This window comes from Panulirus ornatus, chromosome 6, assembly GCF_036320965.1.
Source record: "Panulirus ornatus isolate Po-2019 chromosome 6, ASM3632096v1, whole genome shotgun sequence".
Classification (NCBI taxonomy): Eukaryota; Metazoa; Arthropoda; class Malacostraca; order Decapoda; family Palinuridae; genus Panulirus; species Panulirus ornatus.
The window spans coordinates 8,143,279-8,149,278 of record NC_092229.1 but is presented as its reverse complement, the minus strand read 5'-3'; the positions used below and the strand labels follow the sequence as shown (position 1 = coordinate 8,149,278).

The 6,000-nt window shown below is 40.2% G+C and overlaps 1 protein-coding gene across 1 annotated transcript in view; it reads left to right on the top strand.

The window, feature by feature from the left end:
- The window catches only part of Pak (serine/threonine-protein kinase PAK 3-like protein), an 83,375-nt gene continuing 77,375 nt past the window's right edge, over positions 1–6,000 (top strand). The window contains exon 1 of the mRNA XM_071662449.1: positions 1–23. The gene's annotated coding sequence lies outside the window, so the exon portion shown is untranslated. The remainder of the gene's footprint in view (positions 24–6,000) is intronic.

Here is a 6,000-nt window from a genome sequence, read left to right as displayed (position 1 = left end):
GCAACAACTACGTTCCATCCATCGTAAGTGTGTAAACACCCAGTAAACCTTATGAGGAAAATTATAATGCAAGTGATTTCTTAAGAAAATGTCGAATCGAACGATTAGTATCTTTCAGGAATATTGTTTCTTTTCATGTAATATAAAATGTGATGTTTTAAAAAGAAATCTGATGAATAATTTGGGAACTCGTTTGATAAAGTTAGTGCCGTTACACACGACTTCTTTTTCCTTTAGTTTTACCTCTTCAGGCCAAGGCTGTACAATCAAACCCGTGAGTGTGGGTGCAAAATTCATTGCGCAGTCGTAACTGCATAGTTAACTTGACCAGCGCAATATCTGCCGCCGCTATAACATTTTCCGTCGCTGTGAAAAACCTGAGCTTGTATAGTGGCTGTTAGGAAATGATGGCTGTAGGAAGTGAGCACAACCTCGACACGTCTCATAACTGTACTCACGTCATTTATGGCTGTATTTATATCACTCATGGCAGCCCTAATGCCACTTACGGATGCACTCACATGGTCGTACTTACATGTCGCTCATGGCTGTAGTCTTATGTCAAGGACGTATTCACATGTCACTCTTGATTGTATTCACGTGTCCGTCATAAGTGTGCTCATGTGTGACTCATGGCTGTGCTAACACGTCACTCATGAAACATCAATTCAAACGCTGGAAAAAAAGTGTGAAAAGTGAAGGATGAAGACGAGAAAATTTCGAGTACGAAAACAGGCAGACAATGTGGTGGAACCATACCAAATTCAGTAGCATGAACCAATGGTGGAAATATTGCAACAAATGGCCGTAGACTTCCCAGCTAGTCGAGCCCTACCTCCGGTGAATTGCAAGGACTCTGAGACGCTGTTGATCTCCTCTGTCAGAGGAGAATAAACGTTGTGATCATGTGAGATCCTCAAGTCTACCCTTGAAACCCTCTCCTCCTCTAAGCCTAGTCGTATCCCTTTAATTCAGCATGCGTCACGTCTATTAGATTTGGCCCTTGAGAATTCTCGTTATACACTCTCTATGCATTCCATCTAATGGAGGAATAACAAACAGTGACATTATTGACCTGTGGACTGGCTCTCACTGACGGCCTCCTCCCTCCCTCCTTCCCCCCACAGTTACCGAAAGAGGATACGTTCAGCCGCTCTTCTCCCTACAGCCCACCCCAGGGAGAATAAATGGGCCGAGTGTATATCGATCCAACTCTGCTCCATCCATACAAGAAGTATCGTCGACGCAGACTAATGGTATTTGCTTTGAATACCGACTGATGGTGTTCTGCACTCCTAGCGTGATGTTTATTTGCTATAATGGTAGTTGGAGAGCATGATCTATGGCATTATATTTTATCAACGATATTCTATGGGACGATTATGATTATATGTATGTTATCCTTGATTTATTTTATATAAACAATGTTGATGAAAGTAAAGCAGATGATGTCATCTGTTGAGATTTAAAAAAAAATCATTCGATAGAATTCGACATTATATGTTAGCAGGGTTTTACCTTTGAGTCACCGTAATACCTTTGTAATCATACCACACCAGTCTGTGAGTTTCTGATCTTCGTTATCACAAACAGCCTCGAAAGAATCCAGTGGTCTATCAGTTAGAATTCCTTCGTATGTTTTGTAGAGGACCTTCCCTCTTCAAAGAGGTCCATCATATGTGTCCTGGGATTAAATACTACTACTTTACTACTTCCACTAGAAATAATGATAATAATAATAATGATAATAATAATAATAATAATAATATCATTATTAACACTGTAATTGAAAGCAGATTTAATACTTGTCAGTAGAGTGCCTTCTATACAGTACTCCTGACATGGTGGTCTACGACATGTTAGTCTCAATTCCCAGGTCCTCCTTGTACATATATCATAATCATATCGAGGCCTTTTTCCTGTTGTGTGTCCACCTCATCACTTCTCATTTACCCGGGTTGAATTTCACGAGATGTATCAAACCAACTTTGGAGCTTTTTTTTTTTTTAAGTCCCTTGGTAATTTTATTTCAGGTAGAATTTACCATGCATCCTTTGTACCCTTTCACTTGAAGTAATTTTCTATCCAACGAAAATGTGTCTTCATTATTCATGCCTGAAGATTAATCTTCTTTACCAGCATCCGGTGTTGAACTTTTTCTCTCGACTTATGGAAAACATAGTTTTACGCATCCTTTAACCTGAGCACAGAACAGTGCAGTACCGTCTTCCTCAAGATGTCAAAATGCTGTGCAAAATGCGTTTAAATAACCTCACCAACATCGTCGTCAAAATGTGAAAAAACCTTAAATAATCCGTTTCTTTTAAGCATCAACCTCAATGAAGACTAAAACTCCAGGCAATGCACACACACACTGGTAACCCTGTGAAACATTGGGATTTTATCAGCAGTCCTCACTAGAGAGAGAGAGAGAGAGAGAGAGAGAGAGAGAGAGGCGGAATAACCTTCGCGTGCCCCAGTATTGTCCCATTGTTTTTATAACTGGTTTCAGGTGGCGTGGGTGGTGCACAGCCTCGCTACCTGATACGCTCGCAGTTGTCTTGCGTTTCTGTAATTTCAGAATGGTTTTCCTTTGTTAGTTGACACTAAGTCCAATGTGATAAATGACTATGCCTGATGATAAATCTGAAGTCAGATTATGATGATAACAGGTATCTTACTATCATTGGTGATCTTGTCTGACTTTCTATCGCGCTGTGGGAAAAGTTACGTTCCAGTTTCGTACCTACATTTACAGAAAACGTACCTACAAAAAACCGGTACCGTAACTAAAGCAACGCCCCCGTGTATAGAGTAACCAGCACCTAACCTACATTGACCACCACCAACCCTAAAACAAGCGGCACCAAAATCTAGAACAACCGGTAATACACCTAAAACAACAGACACCATATTCAAAGCCCCCATCACTATACCTAAAAAACGACACCATACCCAGTAGCGGCAAAATATCTATGACAACCGGCAACATGCCAAAACTAACTACCACAGTACTAACTTAGAACAGCAGGCACCAATCTTACACTATCAACTTGGCCTCCTAAGCAGCTAAGTTCAAGGCCGACCGCAGAAGCTAGCTGTTGATAATGATCTATATTTTTTTTGGGCCAACTTGTTTTTACTTCCTTAACGAGACAGCGACAGGAAGAGACGCCAGGATCAAATATTTTCAGACTTGCAAACCCGCCCCGCTGATTGATGTATTAAAATACACAGATCAGATACAGATATTTACCACTATCATTATTTTTGTTTATTGTTACCATTATGGTGGAATCTTATTTGCTGCCACGTATAACTCGTTGAATGTATTTCTGTGGGCGCCTATGCTTTTTAACTCGCATGGGAAACTACTGTCATTACTCGCTATACTTCTGTTGTCTTGGGTCAATAAGCTTTTCCCGTTTTGTCGTCCTCAGACACCCTGCTCAACTGAGCCGAAAGTTTGTAATAACGATCAGCGGTTGTCCCTTTCTCAGGTTTTCTGAGTTCATGCCGATCCAACATGTACGAGGGCAAAATGGTCTCTGATCGGATGAAATGTTAAAAAAGAAAGATAAAAAATCTTGTCGAAAACCACGAGCAGAGTGAACTAAACCTTTAGAGAATTGACTGATGGATGCTCCTCTTAGTTTCCTTCCTTTTTACCGACCTAATATCGACTAGGATATATTGGTCGGGTGAGCATTACAGCAATAGGGTGTTTTTTCATGTTCCTGTCAGACAAAAGTCTTCTTCAAGGCAAGTCTTGGCCATAAACGAAGGACAAGACTGAGGGAAGTAGAAAGAAGGAAAATAGAAAAAATTATTAGTTAAAATGACTGCAAAGGAATTCAAACAGCTACAGACCACAAGGTTGTGGAAGACACACACTCATGGATTACTGTGGTAGAAAGAAACGACAGATTTTTCAAACAGAAAAGCTTGTAGACTTCATAATTTTGAGACGCGAAATATTTATCAAATCTACGCTTAAACATATTCATGGTACTACTTTCAACTACTCTAATTAGTGAATCATTCCCTATTGTTAGCGATCCTCTTAAGGAAAAAGTACTTCGCCTTGTTCGAGGTAAACCTGGTACTGATGAGTAAACCTGGTACTGATGTGTGAATCGGTGAAGTACTTAGGTCATTGTTTCAGGGTCTTGGCAGTGGACCAACCTTATCCCTCGGTATGTAGGGAGGCCTGAGGTCTAATCTTAGTCGTGTTGTTGCCATATTTATTCATCTATGGATATACGTAGTCTGTTCCCTCTGGATCATCCTCGTAAATAAACGTGTCTGGTGCTTGTGTTTCCTATTCTGCACTGTATGACAAGCTTGTCTTTGACAGTTTTTTGTTTCGGATCTTGTTCGTGTCGAGTTAAAAAGGGATAGAAGGGTGATGCCAGTTTTTGTATTCACGGTTCTTGCCAAGTTATCTACACAGTTTCGTTGGGATGCAGCCATGCCGTAATGGCGTGTGATACACTAAAGGCACAAAGTCCTACAGCTCACACTAGTGATGAGTAAATAAATATCCTGGCCAGTAGTAAATTTGACCCTTTGAACATGAAGCTACGACAAGTAATCCCTTGTATATGTAGTCACGACAGCTGATGATGACGTTACTACTGTTGAACACAACGGTGCGATCCTAATTTATGAAAATGTGACTTTTTACACATCCTTATGGGGTATGTCATGTCGTAAAGTCGTCCTCACTATACAAACCTCTTCTGATTTTCTTTATACTCATGAGGAAAGGTTTGGAGTAGGTCCTGTTTAAAAATTACTCAAATAGAAATCATGAATTAAATTCATTTGCTTGATCAGCGACTGATGTGTTACTTCGTGATCACTATGTGGGCGTTGGCCCGTTCCTAGAAGTGTAACATGGCTGTGCACAGAGCGCTGCTTCTCCTCACACATATCTACACAACCACACAACACGCTAGGAACACAAGGGTGCCTAATCATTGGTACTCTTAACATATTCAATTCTATAGACTATTTTGTATCCCTCCTCTTTTTTCCGATATCTTGTGTAATGATTTTTATAATCAAGTATATCTGTTACTATCCAACAATTTCAATATTTGATATTTTTGTTGATTTCTACAAATCTGATTCAACGAAAGCTGACCATACAGACCTCTTTTCAGAAGCTTCCTCTGCCAAAAACGTTATTTCATGAAGATTAACAAAACAAGTTATCTGAAGGCATGAATACTCGGTACGTTCTCCATCATATAGAATTTTACTAAGTGCCTCAGGTAAGGACGAAAAGTCACTGGGCACGACAGGCAGGTTAGGGTATGACATGTAAACTTGGGGATGACAAGAGGACTGGATTATGACAAGCATACTAAGGTATGAGAGGCAGACTTAGGTATGATGGTCACTTTGGAGTATGACAGACAGGCTTGGGTATGACTGCCAGACAAGGCATGACAGACAGGCTAATTTAACAGACAGCATAGGGTGACACCTATTTCCAAAACCTATGCGAAATTCTGAGGGAAAAAACATCATGCTTAATGTTCTATCCGCATAATAATCGCCTGCATTCTGTGTTGATGAGATGAAAGAAAAGGTAAAGTTTTGCTTCAGCGACGCCGGAAATCTGGATTACTTAACTTTCATTTGCAATGGTCGTATATTGTATGAAAAATAGAATAAAAACTTTGGAGTGAGACAGATATCTTCCCTAAACTATGACGGTACATAACGCAGTAATGGGGAAAGATATGCAAGTGAGGGAAAATGTAGGGTTCAGCGCCGATCGCCATGGTCATGGATATCTTCCCTGAAACCTAAATTTCTCCACAGTCTTAGTTACCCATTGGCTGTGCCTAATTTCACCTAATTCTCTTTCGGCCATAAACCGACAACTTTATGTTTTGGATAGAAAATCCTCTATATAGCAAACAGCGTTATTTGTGTGACGAGCAAATCGTCACTATCTCTCCTGAAGAAGAAAGATTTTCATAGCCC